The sequence below is a fragment of the Podarcis tiliguerta genome, assembly GCF_965153285.1.
Source record: "Podarcis tiliguerta genome assembly, chromosome: 3".
Classification (NCBI taxonomy): Eukaryota; Metazoa; Chordata; class Lepidosauria; order Squamata; family Lacertidae; genus Podarcis; species Podarcis tiliguerta.
The window spans coordinates 94,648,181-94,671,952 of record NC_139536.1 but is presented as its reverse complement, the minus strand read 5'-3'; the positions used below and the strand labels follow the sequence as shown (position 1 = coordinate 94,671,952).

The window sequence follows — 23,772 nt, the reverse complement described above, 5'->3', positions numbered from 1 at the left end:
GAGAAATTTGCACTAATATGGTGGATTTTCATATGGACTTTGTACATATAAATAAATAAATAATACAAACTAATGTGGAAACATGGAAAACTGAACTTGAGACTGGAGAGGAACCCAAATCATAGAGCTTCCCATTCTGCCAGCGGCAGCTGATTTTTGGAAAAGCAGACCCTAGTCCCTTATGCGGTGAGCTTTGTGTGTAGTTTTGGAAAGAGAGACATCTATGAAATGAATGTGTAATATGAGAATGTTTCATTTCTGTATGAATTATGAAAAACAATTATGTAATGAAAGCAAATAAGCAAGACTTGGGGGTTCTGCCTATAGAGTATGGCAGCCTTGGCCTGCTTTTGCAGCAAAGAGACCAAAATAAATAAATAAAATGTGCTTTGGCTCCATTTGCGGCTTCTCAGCTCTATAATAATAACACAGGCGTGATTAGGGCCTGAGTTCTATGTTTACTTCTAGCAGGTTTACAGTAGGAAAGAGATGATTACGCCTCTTCAGTTTAATGTGGAAAATATTTACTTATGAATGTCCCCCCATGTAGGGATAGCTGGCACTTGCCCTAGAATAATAACACTTAGCTCTTTTTGAGTGCTCTGAACACGGTGCGTACATTATCTCAGTAACCCTGAGACTGGCATTACTATTATTACACCCATATTGCAAATGAGGAGCTGACTGGAAGCTTCCCTAAGGCTACTCAAGTGAGTTCGTGCTGGAAGTGAAACCTGCATATCAAGGGCTCTGGCAATTCTCAAGTCTTTCCCCTGACGTGGTAAATGCTAGTTGAATTTCACCTCTTTCCCCCTGCCATTACCCTGCAAAAGATAGAAAAATGTGACAAGGTTATGTTGTGGAGTAAATGTGAAGATTGGACTTGAGTCATGATGCCTATGGCCCTAGTCATGTTCCCTTACAGTGCTTCAGATTGCTCTGCTTCTGCGTCTTGGCTTGTTACATGTAACATTTTATTGCTCTTGTTTGGTAAATGGCGTATTATATAGCGTATGAGGTGTTAGAGCACTGGATTGGTTTGTCTGCTTCCTTGTTTATTTTATGGAAGTCGGGGTGTAGTGCCTCTGGTGGGGGCAATGGTGTAGCATGGGGGCACAGGGACGGTTGCCCTGGGTGCAAAATTGTTAGGGGGCACAAAATTTCAGCACCTGGTGCTGCCTCAATAAAGTTGGGTGCTTCTGTTGTTGGGCTCTGATGAAAGTGACTTCTCCATACGAACCAGGAAGTGGCCTCTCCAGAGAACAGAACAACTCTTCTTTTCTTATCTCTGTGGCTCTGATCTCCTGAATGACATGGACACCGTTAGGCAGTTGAATGTGCATGCTTACATCGTCCATTTCCCTCCTTTCCACCTCCCCTCCATGCAGCCCTGGGCACTGGCAACCCATGCTACACCACTGGCTGGGGGAAATGCAGTGTTCCTTCTGGGGTAGTTTATCTGCCTTTGGTCCCCACCTTGCACTCAGCTCTCACCTGTGACTTCTAGAAGCTGCCAGCATATGACAGCAGCCACACCTTGGGAATGGCTTTGATGGGTTGACTAAACCAGGTGAGGGTAGCTGATGGGTCTCAAACCATCGGTGAGTTAGGGACTTCCCCTGCATGTGAAGACGGGCTCTGGCAGATTGAGCAGATGTGACCATAGTGATGCTTGTGATGCATAGTCCAAGGCAACCCCACTTTTAAGTCTGAAATGGGCAATGGTGGTGCATGCCAACTGAGAAGAGGAGGATCAAATGAGCCTCAAGCTTCCAGGCTTCTCAGAGCTTTTGAAAAACCCCGTTACATCAGGAAACATGAATATGTATTCCTAATTGCAGAGTCAAGGTGGGTCTAGTGGCTGGCCAATAGAGGAGTATATTGTAAACCCAGATTTCAAGCTTGGTTCTCCACAGCATAGTCTTGGGACTCTGCCTACTGAATTAAACAAAAGATTGCTCAGGACTGGATTTTGACTGAAACTCAGGGTGTTCAAGGCAAGTTTAGGAAGGGATAATTTAAAATCACGCTGTGGCACCTTTCCCAGAGCTATCTTGTAAGTTCAACAGCGAGGGACATTGAAAATGTTCATTTCAAGATAACAGCTTGTGTCTTTTGAGAGCTTCGCTGGATGAAATAGCCATCAGCGCTTTCTGATCATGCAAATATGAGTACTGGTCACTGGAGGCAAAGTTCTTAAATGATGACTTTATTGTTCAATAATTCCCATCCCAGTTTTCTTAGCTACAGAGGCCCAAAGCATGAGAGTCATTGCAAACCAGCAGCGTTGCAGACTTGTGTTTTCCATGTTTCATGACTCCTTGAGATATGGTAATTCATTTGGGATTTAGACAGCAGGCAGGAGAATAATAGCTTTAGTTTTTCATTTAATGGGCTTCTTTTCCTTTTCATCATATCCAATGTCAGTAAAATTACATTCGTAGGAGCACATTTACATCAAACATGACTCACTATTTTTAATTAGAAATACTGGCAGAAAATGATTGGGAACATGTCTTCTGGTAACGTTCATTTCACAAAGTACATTTCAATTGCTGCCTTTTTCTTTCTTTCTTTTAGGTCACCCCAGTCAACTGCAAAGTCTCCTGTTGGAAATAGTCCTTTTGGTTTCCCACATGTTCAGGACCAGAGAGAAGGGCAAAACAGCAACGCCTCATCCGTTAGCCTGGCTAGGACCATCTGCCATTCTGCTCCTCCCTCCCAAGAACAGTCATCATTGGCAGCCTTTACACCTGGCTTCCTCAGAGGCCCCCTTCAGTTGGCATCAGAAGATCAGGCTACATATCAAGGTATCCTCCACTGGTCTGTCTACGGCCAATGGCTCTTTGGCTCTTTGTTGGTGGCTGAAGAAAGCAGTGCAGATCTGAGTTGGATGTGACTTTTATCAGCCACCTGTAGGGCCTGGGAGGTAGTGTGGCCATGTATATAATACTGAAAAAGAGGAAACGCTTTACACACCCAGAAAGGACACAGATTTCCATAAAATGTGCACACACTAATTTGTATGTATAGATGCAAATTCAGGAAGGATGACACTCAGTTGGTTAGAACATGGTGCTTATAACACAAATGTTGCAGGTTTGATCCCCATATGGGACACCTGCATATCCCTGCATTACGGGGGGTTGGACATAGGTGATCCTCAAGGTCCCTTCCAACTCTATGATATGTATTGTATTTCTATTTGAATTAAGTGTATACTCAATTCAAATAGAAATACAATACATATCACCATACTGGGGAAGACAATGATGACCTGTATGCCTGCTCAGTCTGCAATCTAGGCATTGTTCACCATTCATGGGCAACTTTAAGGCCCCTCTTGCTGTCTCCCTTATCTTTAGGTAGACTTGGATGGGACAGACCTTCAAACAGAGGGGTCTCCTCCATAAAGTTGGTCATAGTAAAGGTAAAGGTAGCCCTGACCGTTGGGTTCAGTCACAGAAGACTCTGGGGTTGTGGTGCTCATCTCGCTCTATAGGCCGAAGGAGCCGGCGTTTGTCTGCAGACAGCTTCTGGGTCATGTGGCCAACATGACTAAGCCACTTCTGGCGAATCAGAGCAGTGCACGGAAACACCGTTTACCTTCCCGCCAGAGCGGTACCTATTTATTTACTTGCATTTTGACGTGCTTTTGAACTGCTAGGTTGGCAGAAGCAGGGACCGAACAATGGGAGCTCACCCCGCCGTGGGGATTTGAACCACCGACCTTCTGATCGGCAAGCCCTAGGCTCAGTGGTTTACACCACAGCACCACCCGCGTCCCTAAAGTTGGTCATATGGCCACCTTATTTTAAAGTCAAAAAGTGGGGTAAATATTCTAAAAATAAATAATGTATGCATGCATCCCTTTTGGGGCTTATGATCTTTCCAATTGTATGATTCCATGAATCTTAACTATTGTCACCTGGTAAATGCAGGCTTTCGTAGATGTAAAGGACAGGGCAAAATGACAAATGGATTGAACCAGGAAGATGAATGCTTTGGCTGCAATATATTTGATGTGGAGTGGCACGGTACACAGGCCTGCAAAGGGAGAAAGCAATATGCTACATTAGTCAAAGCAGGATATAATGAAGACTATCAGCCTACAGGCTGGTAAGTAAAGGACAAGTATTGAACATGATGAAGGGTAAAAGACAGCAGAATTGGGCTACATCCTAGATGTGTGAGTTATGGGCATGGGAAATGTCAAAATAACCTTGAGTCTGTGAGAATGATTGCCTCAGAGGATGTCAATGGCATCAACAGATTTGTCAGAGGAAATTATGGAAATAAATTAAGATTGATGCAGGTATCAAATAAGCCATCAAGCCCCCACTGTATTTAGTGTAAGAAATGACAGGAGCTAAATGAACGTTGTAGAAAGGTTTCTGAGGAGCTAGTGGCTCCAACAAATTCCAAGAAACTCTGCAGAAATCAGGAAAAATATTACAGCAATTAAAATTGCACGAGTCAATTTTTTTCATTATAACCTTAGAATAAATGAGGCTTATATTCCTAAATGTAGTGACAAAGAGCTATATATAGGCGAGGAGTATTAATTATACATCTCTTGGTTGGGGAGTAATAAATCTCAGTTGAGTTAATGTCATTAATTAACACAATTTGATAGGGGACGATATTGAGTTGTGCTGAAACCCTAGGAAAGGCCTTTAAATATTCTTTGCGATTCTGCGTTTGCCTCTTTCAGTGCTCACTTTACCTTCAAATTGGGAAGCTTGTTGATTCATTTTAGTATGGGGAAACTTTCAGAATCACAAGCAGCTGAGAGCATTTACCAGAGGAATAGAATATATTTAACATTCTGCTATTGCGTACTGTATTCTATAATACTAGGGAGTGCCTCCCTGTTTGCTCCACTTACCAACTCCATGGAGAAAGAAAAGGAAGAGAAGTCCCTGGCGGATCATGGTGGGACCTCTTCCTTCTCTTGAGGTGACCCATAGAGAAAAAGTCAATGAGTGACCATTAGTCATGATAGCCATTTGCAGGCCTCCAGTTGCTGGAGAAAAATAATAGGAGAGGATTATTGCCTCCATGCCTTGCTTTTGGGCTTCCAAGAGGCATGTGGTCAGATACCGTGGGAAACAGAATGTTGGTCTTGGGACCCTTTGTCTGATCCGAGACAGCTCTTCCGGTGGTCTCACTTTCTAGGAAAACTAATTTAATGTAGATGAAGTATTTCCCAGCTGGCCCAGGTGTCATAGATAGTTCTGTTCAGTGGCGGCTGGTGCCCATTGGCATACCCTCCACCATTTCTCCGATGGAAATGGGTACATCCTATTCAATAATAATAATAATAATAATAATTTTATTATTTATATTCCATCTGGGCGGCTTCCAACTTATATAAAAACATAATAAAACATTATTTTTTATTTTTTATTTTTTAAAAAACTTCATTTTGTAGGACTCCCTGTCTTCTGAAAGTTGTATAGTTACTTATCTCCTTGGCTTGGGGTTGCATAACACCATACCCTCCAACATTTCTCTTCCTAAGAGACTTCCTAAGGAAAAGTGGGACATTCTGGAATCAAATCAGAAACCAGGACAGGATTTCCCCAGGAAAATAGGGACACGTGTTAGGATTTTTAGCCACCCAAGCTTGCTCAGCAAATAGCACTATGTTGTTTATATCATGTGAGTGCCTGAGAGCATGAGACAGGAAGTCTCAGGACTGTGGGAGTATTGCTGGTGAGTTTAATTTCACTTCTGTGTGTTAGGCTGTTCTGTACTGATGCTGAGAGAGCACAGTCATGCTGGTGTATTCTTTGTATATAGACTGTTAATAAAGTATATATATGTGTGTGTATATATAAATACTGTTAATAAAGGGATGCAGGTGGCGCTGTGGGTTAAACCACAGAGCCTGAGACTTGCCGATCAGAAGTTCAAATCCCCGTGACGGGGTGAGCTCCCGTTGCTCGGTCCCTGCTCCTGCCAACCTAGCAGTTCGAAAGCACGTCAAAGTGCAAGTAGATATATAGGTACCGCTCCGGCAGGAAGGTAAACGGTGTTTCTGTGCACTGCTCTGGTTCACCAGAAGCGGCTTAGTCATGCTGGCCACATGACCCGGAAGCTGTACGCCGGCTTCCTCGGCCAATAAAGCGAGATGAGCGCCACAACCCCAGAGTCGACCACGACTGGACCGAATTGTCAGGGGTCCCTTTACCTTTTAAAAGTAGTTTTAGAGATACTGATTAACTCTTCTTCTGCTATGAGATGCGAGGAGATGAGCGTGCTCCTCTCAGGAGGGAGGGATCTCTTATCACCGGTCTCTCTGGACTGAGGAAGATTTACAGCCAGAGGGTGGCCACCGGAAAGATGCCCCAGTGTCTTGGGGGGAAGGTGGAGGCCTTCCCGGGTGCTTTTCCAACAACTTGGAGGGTGTGCATTGGGATTGGTAGGGCAGAATTCAGTGAGATCAACAGTAGGTAATGACAGAACCAATGGCAGGCACTTCTTGCACCCTTCACCCCCTGACTTACTATATGTAAGAAGGCTGGCAAGTAGGGCACTAGCTGAGGGCAGGCTGAGGTTGGTGGGTCAGTGAACCAGCCACCACAGGTTCCGTTCAGGAGGGTGCCTAAAGTGCCGCGATACAAATCCCCCTCCCTCCCTCTCCTTGGTTGTTCAGCACAACTTCCATTACTGATTGCGAGATACTGCTCCGAAGTTTGGAGAAAAGGCCACAGGGCGTTTAAAGATACTGACACTCTTCGGATTTTATGATCCAATCTATTATTATATAAAAAGATAGTTTGTTCAGCTTTGTCTCCAATACTTCGCTGTGTCCTGGAGCAGGATATAATTCAGTTGTGGGAAATGTCCTTATGATTCACTGACTGTTACTTTGCTCTGCACATATCTCGATAATTGCCATCTTCTGACCACACAGCTTTAGACAGAAAATATATCCTGTGCATTCATATTTCATCCACTGGAAGGCTGCAAGGGTTTCCCAGGCCTCGTTTCTCTCCCCGCCCCCCTTTGTGAAGAAAAAGAATACATATCCTGATTAATTTTAATCTATCTGAAGCCTTTTGGTTAGTAATTCTAATATCAATCAGAGTGCAATTACCATCAGTTGAGAGTGCTAATATTGATCAAGCCATAACTTGTATCATCAAAAGTTTTCTTTATTTCAAACGGCAAGCATGAAAAGCCACTGCCTTATAGTCGATGTAAGCCATGTCGCTCCATTGTGGTTTGGAGATCAACGCTTTGTGCTCTTTGAACACATTTTAGACCATTGACTGAAAAGCCAGTCTAGACAAATTCTCCTTCAGATCAACAATCACCACCAACATTGCAATTCCTATTATACCCAGCCAGATGGGAAGGGTATAAATATTATTATTATTATTACAGTGGACGCTCGGGTTGTGAACATAATCTGTGCAGGATGCAGGTTGCAGCCCACAGCGTTCGCAACCTGCAGCAGTGTGTCTGCACATGCACGGGTTGCAATTCGGTGCTTCTGCGCATGTGCAAAGCGTAAGTAACCCGTTCCGGTACTTCCGGGTTTCGGCAGGTAGGTAACCCAACAAAACACAACCTGAAGCGTCTGTAACCCGAGGTATGACTGTATTATTATTATTATTATTATTTAGAAAATTACCTCTCAATTCTCCACCCACCAATGTTAGGCATGGTTCTACACTAAATGCCAGTGTTTCCTAATTATAGCTCTGATCTGACTGGTCTGGTCTTTGGCTGATTGACACCCGGTGCCCTTTTAAAATGTCTTGCGGAAGCAGGGAATGTTGCGGTTGTTTTTGTTTTTCTTATGTATTTTATTTTTTCTTATTTATTGTGCTGTTATGTTGTGAATCACCCTGAGATCTATGGGTATAGAGCAGTGTACAAATTTAATTAACTAACAAACAAACAAATATGAAAAGTAAAGGGGAGCCGCCATTTTATTGTTTTTTGTTTTTGTTATGTATTTGCTGGTATTGTAATTATTTGTGTGTTTTAAACAGGTTTTATATGTGTATATAGTTCTAATTCTATTGATGTTTAATTATTTTTTTAATGATGCTTTTTTCTATGTTTTTAATGATTCTTGTTTTTAATCTGTAAGCCGGCTTGAGTCATGTCAGAGAAAAAGGTAGAATATAAAATCATCATCATCATCATCAACAACAACAACAACAACAACAACAACAACAACAACTTGTGTGCGCAATATCAGGTTTAGATGGTTGATATTTTGTCAGCATACATCGTGTTTGTATTCTTTTGGTTTGGATATAAGTAAATATATATTGCTTGTTTTTCATTGTTACTAGATTCCATCAAAAAATTATATACCATCATGCCAAGAAGGGTTGCCTGCAAACATATGCGGACTTTGGACAGAGAAAGGTTCCCTAGTGAAATTCATAGATTTTCTGGTGTGTGAATTTGAGTTCTCAGAATAAATTTGCTCCAACCTGCTTAAGGCACAATACTGTCTACTTAGATGGGAGAGACATGACATGTAAAGGCAACTGAGCAACACAGTCATGGTGTTCTTTAATGCTGACTCCTGCCCAAAGTAACACATTGCTCTGTTAGCTTCCTTCCACCTTGGCTCTTGCCCCAAACAGCTTTCAAGCCAAGGTCAGAGCAGTAGTTCAGCATCACATTCCCAGGGGCACCACGCCATAGGAGAGAGCCTAGTTATCTGAGCTTCATGATTAATGAGCATTGTAAAGGCTGACAGGAGGGGTGGTAGGAGGTTGGATGTGGCTTAATTAACTCTGACATTACCTGTAGAAATGCATGCGGATGGACGCAATGCTTGAAAATTACCACTTGGATTATGGGTTAGGATTGGGCCTGTGTGCTGTGCTGGTTAGGATAACTGATCGCCAAGGCTGGGATGTGGGCAGAAGTTTGAGATGTCCTTAGAGACCAGAACCAAATGCTGGGCAACAAAGCTAGAGTAAATCAAAACCAAAGGACAAGACACAGGAGGATGAATTGAGGAACAAACCAGATTTTATGACTTAAAAACCAGGACAGGAGGAGCAAACTGTAAGGCAGGGTTGTTATGCACTGAAGTTCTCACCCTGGGCCAGCAGGGGGATACTGTAGATAGTTCAGGTCCACATAGGCAAATAAGGGATCGAAAGTGACGTTCAGTGATTGGATAGTTACAGAAAATGGTTACTGTTGCGTTCTAGTGGAGCTCTATATAAGCAGGCTGGCTGAACCCTTCAGTTCAGTTCTGTTCTGGCCTGTGAATAAACAAGAGCTGTTTGAAGAATCGCTGTGTCGTCTGATATGTTCACCCACAACTTAACAAGGATCATGAAGCAAGCTGGAAATCAGGACCAAAGAACAAAGGCTACATCAGGGGTGAAGATTACCTCCAGTCAATGGGCCTAATTTGGACCATCAGGCAATTTTGGCCAAATCATGCAGGCATGCTATATATGACCTGTAAAAAAAGTACAACGGTGGCTGGACTGGGCCAAAAAGAGTCTTCTGAAGCACTGCTGATTGGCTGTTTGTCAGCACTTCACGTGCAGTGCTTCTGAAGCCCCTTAGATCAGTTGATTGGTGGTGTTTCAGAACTGATAGGCTTCCGAAGCACCGACGATCAGCTGCCTAGCAGGACTTCAAAGCACTCTGCAAAGAACCTTGTGCCGTGCTTTGAAGTCCCACTCACCAGCTGATTGCCAGCACTCCACCTGATGGTGAAATTAGGTAATGGACTGGTAAGTGGTCAGATCCACTTCCCCACCTCTGGGCTATTCAGTAAAGGAAGACCTTGTTGTTCAAGCAAGACATAGCTGAAATAGGAAGCCCTCTTTTACTCTGTCCTGTCCAAGTGGATCCAAAGATCAGCATGGGTGGGTGGTGTCTGGCTGGGCATTGCAGATACTCCGGCCAATAGTCCCAAAATGATTTGGATATAACAAAAAGAGGGCAACAGAAGAAGTGTAGAACCATTAAAACTATTAAGAGTGTGGAGCCATTAAGTGTAGAGTCAGACCAATTAACCATGTCACAATGAGTCTCCATGCCTACTGCCAGAAGATCCTGTAGGTGGGTGGCACTTTCCATGCTACAACCTCCACAAGGAGCAATTGCCACTGCATTAGGCAGCCAAATAGTGGCTGCCAACTTTAGAATATGTGCTGCAAGGGTTAGATTGCTTGTGACCTGATTGTTTCTGGATCCTCTCCCAGTTACCTTTCTGTGATTTCTGCCATCTGCCATTACAATATAAGAAAATCACTTTTTCTTGCATTAAGTTCAAGACTGGTTATATCATCCGTTACTTCTCATAAACCACTGGAGAATGCCCTGCAAGACTCAGCTGTCAGAGGGAATCGGGCCCTAAAATGATAATCAGTTAATTACTGCCAAAATGAAACCGTTCCTATTCCCTTTGGGTGCTTTTTGATCGATTCACCAGTCACTTTTCAAAACATATGCAAAAAGAGAGAGAAAAGCGCCAGGAGAAAATAGAAACAATTCCCTTATGCCTTCTGATAAACTTGCCTCTGCCACCCGCAAAATCCATGCCAAATTCGCTTGGAAGGCTAAGGGGAAATGGGAATAAGCTGCTGATTTTTGTTTGTGTGCACAGCTACTGCAGTTGCTTAATTAAGTCAGGCGGTGGAGGGCAAAGTTCAACTTTGTTCTTTTCTCTTTTCCTATTCCAGACTTTTTCTGGGATACGTTGCGTTTTTATTTAGGATGCCGTTGGGAAAAGCTGTTGCACAGCCATAACGATGCCCAGTGTAATGAAAGGCAGAGTGACCCTTCTTTGTTATAGCCATGAAGATTTTGAAAACCATTCTGGCAATATTAAATTATTGCATTTGTAGCCAGCGTATCTTCTGTGAGGGAACTCAAGGTGGTTGGCAGGCAGCCTTCCACCCAGGCACTGAAGAGACCCAGACCTCCTTGACCACAGCAAGGTTGACGCATCATGCGCCTTCAGATGATGTCCTGGGAATAAGCAATCTTCACCTTGAAGTTCTTGAGCACATGATGTTGAAGGTCAGAATATATCAAGCTGTGGCACTTGTTTATGTGCAGAGCAGGACTGCAACCCAAGCCCTCTTTCCCTGCCAGTGGGGCTGCACAAAGTGATGTGCCTGTTAGGAGCTCGTCCTACACTCAGATAGGACCCTGGTAGAGACACATGCCCATCTGACATGTTCCCTCCTGGTCCATCATTCGGGAGCTTCAAAACCTTTCTTCTGCCCGAACATCACAGCGACTGATGCCAACAGACACCGGCACACTTAGGGATCTGCAGAGTCTTCGCAGCTTGTGTGACAGACCTCAGCAACTCAGCATTTTGGCTAATCTACTTTATTTACATATAAACACACACGGAGCACTGCAACATGGCTCCCTTTCTCTCTAGCATCAGACAGCAAAGAGAAAGGACAATAGTCCCACTTCACGGAACACAGTAACACAAACAACCTGTCTCCGTCACTTCCCACACTTTGTGGAGTCAAAACATACACCTTCATGTGATAGACAAAAATCCCATGACTGCAATCACGGAGCAGGAATTCTAACAGTGCCCACTGCCACATGTACAGCCCTGCCACATCCACAGCCTGGAGCTGGTGCAGCAATTGAGCCCAGATCAAGCCCCATGGCATAACATGACAGTAGTGAAAGTGCTGTGGAATCTGATAGATCCCAGGCTAGCTCAGCCAATCCCTGCCCTCAGAATGCCCCATTTCAGAGTCTTCCACTGGCTGCTGTGGAGATCCCTCAACATGCATATGCCAGCTTGGCCATGGGAGAGCTGGGTGGAGGGAAGCTTCTGCTTAATGCAACACACCCATCCAGCCTGGTTTAGGAGATTTCGATTGCTCCTGTTACCTATTTAGTAGATGAAGTTGATTAGTGGTACATAGAAGACCAGACCCTCCAAGTGTCCCCATTTTCCAGGGACAGTCCCGGATTTACAGAAGCTGTCCCAGTTTCTGATTTGATCCTAGAATATCCTGCTTTTCTTAGAACAGCCCTATTTTCATCGGAGAAATGTTGGAGGGTATGGAGTTATGCAACCCCTGAGCCAAAGAGAGAAGTATACAAACTTTAGAAGACATCTGAAGGTAGCCCTGTATAGGGAAGGTTTTTAATGTTTAATATTTTGTTATGTTTTTATCTTTGTTGAAAGCTGCCCAGAGTGGCTGGGGCAACCCAGACAGATGGGCAGAATAATAGTAATAATAATAATAATAATAATAATAGAATACGATGTCCCTATTTTCAAGGGAGAATTGTTGGAAGCTATGGAGGACTGCTTCAGTGGCTGGGTGAGAGATGGGAAGGCCTGGAAAAAAGCCGGAAAAATGGGGAACCCCCCTCATGGCTTCAAAATTTCTGGAATTTTTACATCTCTAGGCATATGTGAAGTGGTTCTCAAGCACTAGAATGATTTTTGCTTTGTGTTTTGGTACTCAAAGTTCCTTTCCATATAACCTTCATAAAATAAAAGTTTTGGTCACGTTCATTTTTTCAGCTGTGCTCAGGGTGGACAGAAACGGTATTTCTACGTCCTATATCAAATTTCACCCTCAAGATAAGCATAATGGCTGGGCTACAGTACAAATGCCAATTCATTCACCACAGTGCTGATAAGGGCTGCAAGCTTTGCTGCTATTGACTAGCTTCCCAAGTTCTCTCATTTGTGGAATATCTTGAGATGGCAAAGACGATCGGTAGAGATCTAAGGATCATTGCAGTAACAGGGCTCTTCATTAAGAGAATGTGTCACAAGACTTCCCTTTCTGTGTGAGTGGAATAAAAAATGGGTTATCCCTTTGTTACCAGACAGAAAATAATGGTTTGGCATTTGCTTTAGATGTCCCCAGCAAGCTTCTAGCTACCATATCTATCTGTCTGTCTGTCTATCTATATCTATCTATCTATCTATCTATCTATCTATCTATCTATCTATCTATCATCTATCTCTTCATAAACAGATATAAAACACCTGCAGGAATGGCCTTTGATGGTTTTTAGGTGGATTTCACTTTCTCATTTGAAGTCTAGGAAGCTACTCTTGCTTCCTTAATTTTAAAGCAGTGTGTTTTGAAATGAACATATATTGATTGTTCCATTTTCTAATTCTTATTTCTTGAGGGGTCTGGAATTTCCAGGGGCCTCTCGGCTTCCCTTTGCGAGTGCCAGTTCTCCCATTGAGATGGGATGCTGGTTTCATTGATCCTCTCATTTTTCATAACAAGCCACTATTAAACACATTCTGGGAGGCTGCCCTTAACTGTTAGTAGCTGAGAAATGGAACAGGACAAATACAGTGGTACCTCGGGTTAAGTACTTAATTCGTTCCGGAGGTCCGTACTTAACCTGAAACTGTTCTTAACCTGAAGCACCACTTTAGCTAATGGGGCTTCCTGCTGCCGCCGCACCGCCGGAGCACAATTTCTGTTCTCATCCTGAAGCAAAGTTCTTAACCTGAAGCACTATTCCTGGCTTAGCGGAGTCTATAACCTGAAGCATATGTAACCTGAAGCGTATGTAACCCGAGGTACCACTGTACTAGGAATTTGCTTTTATCATGGAACTAATGACGCGGGTGGCGCTGTGGGTAAAAGCCTCAGCGCCTAGGGCTTGCTGATCGAAAGGTCGGCGGTTCAAATCCCCGCGGCGGGGTGCGCTCCCGTTGTTTGGTCCCAGCGCCTGCCAACCTAGCAGTTCGAAAGCACTCTCGTGTGCAAGTAGATAAATAGGGACCGCTTACTAGCGGGAAGGTAAACGGCGTTTCCGTGTGCGGCTCTGGCTCGCCAGAGCAGCGATGTCACGCTGGCCACGTGACCCGGAAGTGTCTTCGGACAGCGCTGGCCCCCGGCCTCTTGAGTGAGATGGGCACACAACCCTAGAGTCTGTCAAGACTGGCCCGTACGGGCAGGGGTACCTTTACCTTTACCTTTAATGAAAACAATGAACACGAAGATGGGAGAGGAGGGGCCTTGGAGCAGAGGGACCACAGCAGACCCAATCCAGCACCCAGGTCACCTGCACACTATGAGAGATGCATTGCATTACTACTGATAGACTTTGTGGGGAAAAATGTCCTTGGGTGTACGGCTATTACCAGGTATGTTGAATTCTGCTCCATCACTCTCGTCTGTATGATATCCTGTGGTCAGCAGTCAAAATGAAGCAGGTATCTGAAGTTAGTGAAACTCAGGAACTGATATGATCATAGCATTAAATGGCTGTAGGCTGGATAGCGGAAGCAAAGGATGTAGGCTTTGATCTTCTGGAACACTCGGGGGTTGCCTTCTTCCCCTTTTCCAATGTGATGAAAGCTCAACTTCTGCTAAGAGATCCAGTCCAATTTACTGAGTGCTAAGATGATAAATGGCTTCACTGAAAACCAGTTTGACTAGGTGAGTTTCGAAACTGTTTTTTCATGGTTTTAAAAAAGTTGATAAAAGCTTATTATCTTTCAGAAGTAACGGAGGAAGAAGAAAATCTCCCAAAGTGAAAATTGTGATGCACAGTTCCTCTAAAGAAAAATAAAATATAAGAGCCTTACGTGTTCATCAAGTGTTAGTCAAACTCATCCATTTATTAACATTTATCAGTTTCTGAACACTCTAAAAATAACAAAGCGAAATGATTTACGATATGTATACTGCTCGGCCATTACCTTGATCCAGAGACAGTTATGCATGAACAGATCTAACAAATTTTTCCGCATGGGGTGAGATCACTGGGAGAGGAACGGGAGTGCGGAGGGAGTGGACCGCCTCCGGCACCACTATTCAGGTAGGAGGACATGCGCTGCACACCCCGTGCACGCCAGGCGCCATACCCCCATGGCCCCAGAACACGCACCACGCCATGGGATGCACACCAGGCCCCCCCCCGGAATGTGCACCACGCCCACGGGGGCCACCAGCCATACCCTCACCTGCTCTCCACCCCTGGTAGTGGAGCATGCAGCTTCACCACTGGGTGAGATCCTGCATTCTCACATAACCTGGTCATGATGCACAACCATATGTGTTAAGGCTTCTCCACATGACAACATGTTTAGTTAGCGCTCATCCTGAGTTACTTGTGCAAAGATTAAATGCTAGTTGCCCAGTCTTTAGTGAGCTTTCGTTCTGATTTGTTTGCTAGGCAGTTATAAGGCAATGAGCACTCATCCAGATTTGCTACCGGAGTGTTTAAACGTCTTCCCATGAATCATTTCTTCATTCCATGCTTTTGGGTGCTTTTCTCTGTCGGTTTCTTAACTACACAAAGTCCATTTTGTTTTTGTTCTTAAAGCAGATTTGCTATGTTAGGACCACTGAGACTATGTTCACATGGCAGTTTATTTTCTTTTCACAGCTTTCCTCTAAGGCTGGATCTAGACACATAAAAAGTGTTTCAGGAAAACACACTGTAAACTTCATTATGGGAAATCACGTTGGTGAAAGACGGGACTCCACAGCGCCATCTGTTGCTGTGGTGTTATAATGCATATAAAACACTTTTTCTTTGCTAATGTAGCCAAGTCCTAAGTGTTCTGCATTATATTTGAGCTTTTGCACAGCTTAAAATACACTTATGGAACTATAGTGGAATATAGTGCAGGCTGTGTGCTCATTTCCATGTTTTTTGCTTCCAGGGCAAGGTGGGTGGGTAAAGGTAAAGGGACCCCTGACCATTAGGTCCAGTCGTGACTGACTCTGGGGTTGCGGCACTCATCTCGCTTTATTGGCCGAGGGAGCTGGCGTACAGCTTCTGGGTCATGTGGCCAGCATGACTAAGCTGCTTCTGGCGAACCAGAGCATCACACAGAAACGCCGTTTACCTTCCTGCCGGAGTGGTACCTATTTATCTTTGCAAATAATATGAAAATGAGAGCAGGAGTGTAGCATGGGAGGGGACAGGAGCAGTTGCCCCTGACGGAAAATTGGAAGGGGGTGCAAAATTTCGACACTCAGTGTTGCCTCAATACAGCTGTTCCCTTCCGTCACTGGGCTCCATTAAAAATCGATTCTCCATACGAACCAGGAAGCGACCTCTCCAGACAATGGAACGACTCTTCTTTTCTTATCTCTGCGACTGCAATCTTCTGGGTGATGTGGACACCATTACGCAGTTGAATGTATGTATACTCCATCCAATTCTCTCCCTCCCAACCCCTCCATGCAGACCTGGGTGCTGGCAACCCCTGGTATGCCACTGAATGAGAGCTGAACTTGTGCTATATTCCACTATCATTCCAGAAGTGAATCAAATGTAATGTGGGAGGTAACATCATGAAAATGGAATAAACTGTTAAGTGAATGCAGCCAGTGTGTTTTAACCCACTTCAACCGTACAAACCAAAAGTTCTGGTGTGTGTCTGAATCCCTCCTGAGAACTAGTGACAGTCTTAGCATCATAGAATGGCCTTTGTAAAGTGCCCTGGTCTTTTGTTGGCATTGGCACAACCTCCTTTTCCCTTTTAGAGCGGTGATGAAGCTGGGACAGCGCCTACAAATGGAGGAAAAGCATTTGCACAACATTGCCCAAATGGTTGGGAGTGTTCCTTTCCTCCGAGGGTGGCTGTGCATCTGATTTTACATGGAGAAGTCCTCTATTTGCAGCTGTGCTTTCTTCGTTTCTTGTTCTTAAATTCCATCCTTCCACATGCTGGAACCCAGAGCAGCTAACAGCCGTAGCCACAAAGCACAAGACCAGGATCACAAGACTTTAATTCAAGTTATCCACAGATCAGAAGCAACCTTTAAAAGCACAATTCAGCAGGCAATAAGCTCTCTTGTTTAAAATGTGCAGCAAAGTTCCAAGAGCCTGGTATTTGAAAGGCTGCCCAGCTGAGGTGCTGAGGCTTAAAGATAAAGAGCCACATGGAGAGAGAGCAGAGACCTTGCACTACACTGTGCGCACCTGGGAAACAAACAGAGAGGGCATCCAGGTCTCTGGGTCACAGCCTTTCCCACTATGGCGAGAGACACACTGCGTTTCTATTTAAAATTATAGAAATTATTTTTTTTATTTGCTCACACACATATAAATCAGCACGGGCAGATTTTATTTTTAATTTTTTAAAATAAATTTATTTATTTGGTTTTTCAAATTAAAGTTTTACAATCACATATCCAATATACATCATAACAACAAGATGCCAAAGAATCTCCTGGACTTCCCTCCTCCCCTTTGTGGCTCCGCTCGTTAGTCATTTCCTCCTGCATCTTCTATAATAATCCAAATCTTTTACAACTCCATTATATCCAAAATTCACCATTAAACTGCAAGTGTTATTCCAATCCTACTAACAGTTTTAACTGTTTGCAATGATTTTTAAGATCAATTATAAATTTTCCCCATTTCTTATTAAGATTTTGGTCTTCCTGATTTCTTTTGCCATTTCAGCATAATCCATCAACTTAATCTGCCATTCTTCTCTGGTTGGGACTTCATCTTCTTTCCACCTCTGGGCCAATGACATCCACGCAGCTGTGGTCGGATGCATAAATAATCTTTTCTGCTCCATTGGGATTTTGGCACAGCATATGCCGATTTTAAGCAAACCTTCGCCTTCTTTAATCCTCTCTCTTTCTTGTGAGGGTGACCATTCTTTCAGCATGAGATCTACTCCTAAAATAGATGCACCTTATGTAAGAGAATGCAGGGATGCGGGTGGCACTGTGGTCTAAACCACAGAACCTAGGGCTTGCCGATGAGAAGGTTGGTGGTTCGAAACCCCGCGACGGGGCGAGCTCCCCTTGCTCAGTCCCTGCTCCTGCCAACCTAGCAGTTTGAAAGCACATCAAAGTGCAAGTAGATAAATAGGTACCGCTCCGGCAGGAAGGTAAATGGCATTTCTGTGCGCTGCTCTGGTTCGCCAGAAGCGGCTTAGTCATGCTGGCCACATGACCCGGAAACTGTACGCCGGCTCCCTCGGCCAATAAAGCGAGATAAGCACCGCAATCACAGAGTCGGTCACGACTGGACCTAATGGTCAGGGGTCCCTTTACCTTTTATGTAAGAGGACAGAATCGAGGCTTTGCTTCAAATTAAATTCGGCCTAGAATCCATTCCCTCCTCCACAAGAATATGTATGTAAATTTGTTTCTGTTCCTTTCTTTTTTCTCTCCTTCAGCATTTTTTTTCTCTCTTCACCTGTTCACACAGTGGCCAGCCAGATGTCTCGCACTCTCCTTCCTGTGGTTTTCAGCAACTGGCGTTCAAAAGCATATTACCTCTGCCAGTGGAAGTAAGACATAGCCATCAGTGTTAGCAGCCATTGATAGACTCCAGATACCCTCTCCATTCAGCAGTTATGGGAGGGAGATGCAAGATTGCTCTTACAAACCATGCTGGCACCCCCAGCACTAATGTACCACAGGGCTATATACCTTGGCAGCCCTGTGTTTGGCAGCCATGTGAAAGGGATCCTGTATGTTTAACAACAGGCTCCTCCTATAAAGTAGGAGCCTTGGCCAGTCAGGCACAGGAGACTGAACACAGAAGTGGGGCTTGTTCAAAGAGAGATGGCATCCATTAGTGTACCTAACTAAGGCAGGGAGTGGAGCTCTTAATGCACCACCCAAGTTTTAACTGGCATTAGCCAGTTTTAACTGGCATTAGCCAATAGGGAAGCGTGGTATGTAGGTTCGGTATGGCGCAGTGGTCAGAATTGGGTATGAACTGAGGAGATTGGGATTAAAATCCCCACATAGCCGCGAGACCCTTAAATGCCTCAATTTCCTGGCATTTCGGAGATTTGAGTACACATGGTAACTGCCTAACAGCACAGATTAAATCGACTTTCCCCCCTCCTAACTGGATCAGACAGGTGAACATTTTGAGAAAGCCTGGCTGTATATTTGTTTTATTAATCATTCTAGTTTAGAATGAGGTCTCTTCAGAGGTATCTGAAGAAGTGTGCATGCACACGAAAGCTCATACCAAGAACAAACTTAGTTGGTCTCTAAGGTGCTACTGAACATTTTAAATATATTTTTATATATTTCTACTGCATCAGACCAACATGGCTACCTACCTCATTCTAGTTTAGTTCAAGAGGAAGGGGATATGTTTGGTTCTAGAAAAATAGCAAGTGTGTCACATTGATTTCCATACTACATCCTGGTTTCACCAAGCAACTTGCTTTCGTACTTAAATGACAAAAATGGTTTATTCTCTTCTTGGAGAGAGAGAATAAATGGAGACACTGTTTGTCCTGGGTGACACAGTGACAAAAGCCCAGAAAACAAGGTGTCAAAGGTACAAAAAAAGTGTATCGTTAGATGCTTTTCTTATTTGAAGTGTTGTTAAGTCTAGGATTGGCATAGACCTTTGTTTACAGTTTCATACATCTCTTTGTCTTCCACTCAGATCAAAGGTGGTATTTTTTGATCAGAGAGAGGGGAAAGGTGTCCTTGGTTTTTGATTTATTCTCTGTATGCTACAATCTGTATTTGGCCTTAAATTAAAACTTCACAACTCCCTGTTGTTTTCAAACCCCACCCGAAAGAACTTGGCACTATAAATGGAGCTGAAATTTCACTAGACTGTGTTTTTTCCCAAAATTATGTAGGTTGGAAAGAGGGTTTGCAAATTCACTGTTCCCGATTCTGTTCCTGATTCTGTTCTGAATGTCCTTCCTTAGACAATGTACAAAGAGGGCCTCTCAGAGAGGTCAAACTGTGAGTCCTTTGGAAAACATGGCTATGACAGAGCTGTGTTGAGAGTCGGCAAACGCTGCCAGCTCAAAGTGTGAGAGTGTTACTTTTTGTGGCTTTCCACAGAGGTGTGGTATTCCTCCTCCCAACAGAGGAGCAGAAGCCGTGACCTTCCAGATGTTACTGGACTGCAAATCCCATCATCCCTAACCAACACATGAAGAGCCACAGGTCCCCATCCTTGCAATACGGCCATTAGAGACTTGCTCTGATTTCTGACATTGTCTGATACTAGGCTGTCCATTTGCATGGCACCAGCCTTCTTATGGATCTCTCCTCCCAAGGATGGGCCCCCTTCTGTCCCCCTTTTAAACATCATTTTATTCCACCCTCCTCTAGGGCATCCTTAGTTTTTCTTACTGTATCAAGAATATACAAAATCGGTTTGGTTATTTCATTGGCTTTGTTATTGGTTTTTAGCATTGCCGTGTTCACCTCCCCCTGCCTTGCTTACCTTGATTAATGTTATTACTTTTTAATGGGTTTTATTATTGCTCTATGGCATGTTGTCGGCCACCCTAAGGGATCCCTTGGAGCCATATGGAGTGCCATAAATGTCAACAAGCAAGCAAGCCAGCCAATTAATGCTGAAATGGAATGCTCTCTTTCAGCTAATACCAACTCAAGTCCCTGATGTGGGGAGGGCAGTTGCTTATGGAGGAACTGTTTGTATGTTGCAAATAGACACTGGGAATTTCAAGGTGTGTGTGTGTGGCGGCATCCTAGTGTATCTTTGTATGCCTTGTGTACTGAGGTGCATTACACATCTCACCGCGTCAGCTGAGGGTCGTTCCATTTGCAGGGCAGCTTTTGTATTGCTGCAAAAGTGTCTCCAAGTACAGAGATATTTTTCCCTGGAGGTAATAATGACAACAATTCAGATATATGAGAGAAAGTGAAGAGATGCATGCAGCGACGCCAATGATTTGGAGACCACATTGGTTATAGAATGGTTTGTGCTGGCTTTCATATAGTATATGTGGGGCTACCTTTGAAGGTGACCCGGAAACTGCAACTAATCCAGAATGCGGCAGCTAGACTGGTGACTGGGAATGGCTGCTGAGACCATATAACACTGGTCCTGAAAGACCTACATTGGCTCCCAGTACATTTCTGAGCACAATTCAAAGTGTTGGTACAGACCTTTAAAGTCTAAATGGCCTTGGCCCAGTATACCTGAAGGAGCGTCTCCACTCCCGTCGTTCAGCCAGGGGTGAGGTCCAGTGCAGAGGGCCTTCTTGGTAGCGGCGACTGCCCTGTGGAACGCCCTCCCACCAGATTTCAAGGAAATAAACAACTACTAACTTTTAGAAGACATCTAAAGGTAGTTTTTAATGTTTTATCATGTTTTTAATATTCTGTTGGGAGCTGCCTGGAATGGCTGGGGAAACCCATTCAGCTGGGCAGGGTATAAATAATATATTATTATTATTATTATCACTTATTAATTATACACTTTGCATCTAGAAGACACCAAACACTAATCTCTAATTAGAATGGGTGTAGATGGGTGTTAGGGGATCTTTGCTGAGACCCTGGCTGTTGGCTAAGGCCTTTGGTACTGAGTTAAACTAAATATCAATCTAATATGATTCAAAGCTTTGCTTTACCGTTTTAATTGTGAGCGAGAAATCCAGCTATAGTGTTCAACAAGCACCTGACCTTTATAGCTTCGGATTGATTTAATGCCAGATGATCTGATACTGTACAAATATTAATTTACATCATCTGCACTTTGTGTTTGCTATGATTGCCTAATTTTGGAGAAAAATGAGTTTCGGTCATGCATAGGAAAGAACCGAATTACTAATCTAAATGCTTTGAATAGTCTGAATGAAAAGATGTTTAAAGGGTATGTTGTTGCTGCTGTTAATAAAAATAAATGGCCCTAATACAGAGATGTTCATTCACTGCCATGAGTTCCGGATTGTGTTACATGGGAACATCACCTAACCTCTCTCCCAGTCTGCTCCATTTGGTGTGTGTTTAGGAAATGCATGGGTTCGAATTCCCTCTGAAGAGAAAACAGAAAGCACTGTAGGCTGCAGTCCTATGTATATGCAAATCTGAACTACTTCTGAGTTAACTTAACTAGGATTTTGTGATGAGAGTAGCAATTGCCCACTTGGACCTTGCATTTATCAGGTGCAGGTCCAGCAGGGATTTGCCCAGAGACAGTCAAACCTGTTTCTGCCCAAGTTGCCCTTATAAGATCAGGATTTTTGCCCACCAACCTGCTAAAAATCGGAATTAGCGCCCAGATAACTGGAAAGAACCTTTATATGTGGGGAAGTGTTATTTAAACGACATCTATTTTTCAGTAAGGAAGCTACGATTGCATCAACAAAAACCTGAACTTGCATCTATATGGATCTTTATTTTGAAAAGGAATTGCAGTTGTGGGGGGGAGTGTGAGCAGAGGGTCAAATCTGTTGGGAAAGCGCAACTCTGCATTCGAAGCAGGCTGCGGTTTCTTGGTAGAGAAAGGGAAGTTTGCACATGCTCTCCTCTTCAATGACCCTGCAACATTTGTAATAATAAATGAATGATGTATAAGACGGCAATCCTATACGTACTGAACGGAATGGGACGCTTCTGAGTAGACATGCTTAGGATTGCTCTGTAAGGCTATTGGGTGTGGGTGTGGGTGTGGAGAATGTGGAGAACCTCTGTCTCTGGTGCCAAATATCTGGCCCTTGGGACTCTACTTGGCCCCCAATCCCAGACCACATTATTTATTGACCCTGACCCTCATCCTCCTCAGATGTTTCAAGACATGAGTTTTCAATGCATTCAGTGTAATCACCAAAGTTTGGGGTTTTCCCCTTAAACAATGGAACTTACCTTCCCCCCGAACAATGGAACTTACCTTCAGTTCATGAGGCCAGTCTCATTAGACCTCTGAGAGGAGCATCAGCAAGTTTTGCAATTCTCTATGCCTTCACTGCAGGGCATGCAGGGAATACTAAGCAGGGGAAAAGTCTAAACTTAGAAAGTGACTGGTTCCTCTCCATGGAGATATGGATCACACATCTAAGTAGGAGGAAGAATGCCATGTTAGGAGATTTAAGCACCAGCTCCTAGAAAGGCTGCTACTGCACTCTGCTGGTCTGTTTCATGTCAGCCAGTAACTCTGCCAGAACAACACTGCCATAGGGACTTTGCTTTTTAATCACAATGAAAGGGCAGTAAATATAGGACCTCTACACAAAGTTGTCCAAAAAAGCATCCACACAGTGTGCATATGGTTTGCCTCAGCATGTTAAACCAGGAGCAGCAGGCCTGAGGCCCTCTAGAGGTTCCTACATCACAGCTCCCATAATCCATGCTGAGTTGGCTGAGGATTCAACAGCATACAGATTCCTCACCTCTGTGCAGGAAGTTTGGGGCAACTTTCCTGTTTGAGGGGAATGGTTCCCCACTTCAGATCTCAAGCCGAAAATTTACTTAGCTGCTCTTTGTGTTAATCACACTTGTGTTTCCTACCTCCTTTTGTGTTTCCTGAGGCAGCACGCATGGGATGCACCCACATTCTAGCCTCGCTCTGTGAGATGGGGTGGATCGAAAGATCATGGGAGGCCAAGGAATACTTGGTACACGTGCCAGGCCTTCACGGCATATCTCGCTGACAAGGATATCAGCGGCCTGTGGACTTGGACCAGGGATAGCCAAGAAGCCATCTTGTCCCATATATCCCTGTCCAGCAATGGCATTCCTCAGATAAGGCACTGCCAGGGGCACAGGCTGCTAGGGGACAAGCCTTTTTTGGGGGCCCCTATGTTTTTGGGGTAGGGGCCGCCCCCCAATGTCCCAAAAGTGCAGAGCTTCCAGTGGCCGGTTCCTTCTCCTCCTCCTCCAGTCCTGGAGAGGAAGGTGGGTTGAAGCAGCCTCTTGCCCGTCATTGAGTTGCATGGTTGCCATGTTTGGCTCCACACTCAACTCTTCGCGACATCCTAATGTCACATGCGTGGCATCAGGACATCACATGTGCGATGTCGGCCCCCCTAAACTAGGCAGCTGCCCTTAGGTTCACTGGACGGTACTACTCTGTTGTCAC

The 23,772-nt window shown here is 44.1% G+C and overlaps 1 protein-coding gene and 1 long non-coding RNA gene across 2 annotated transcripts in view; one reads left to right on the top strand and one right to left on the bottom strand.

Moving 5' to 3' along the window:
- Positions 1-23,772, top strand: part of TPO (thyroid peroxidase) — a 990,904-nt gene that overhangs the window by 128,314 nt on the left and 838,818 nt on the right. The gene's annotated exons all lie outside the window — the stretch shown is intronic.
- LOC310673425 lies at positions 2,194-22,679 on the bottom strand. Its single transcript, XR_014508992.1, has 4 exons — positions 22,585-22,679; positions 4,889-5,026; positions 3,929-4,047; positions 2,194-2,952 (listed from the first exon to the last, which is right to left on the bottom strand). It is a non-coding gene; the product is annotated as an uncharacterized lncRNA (long non-coding RNA).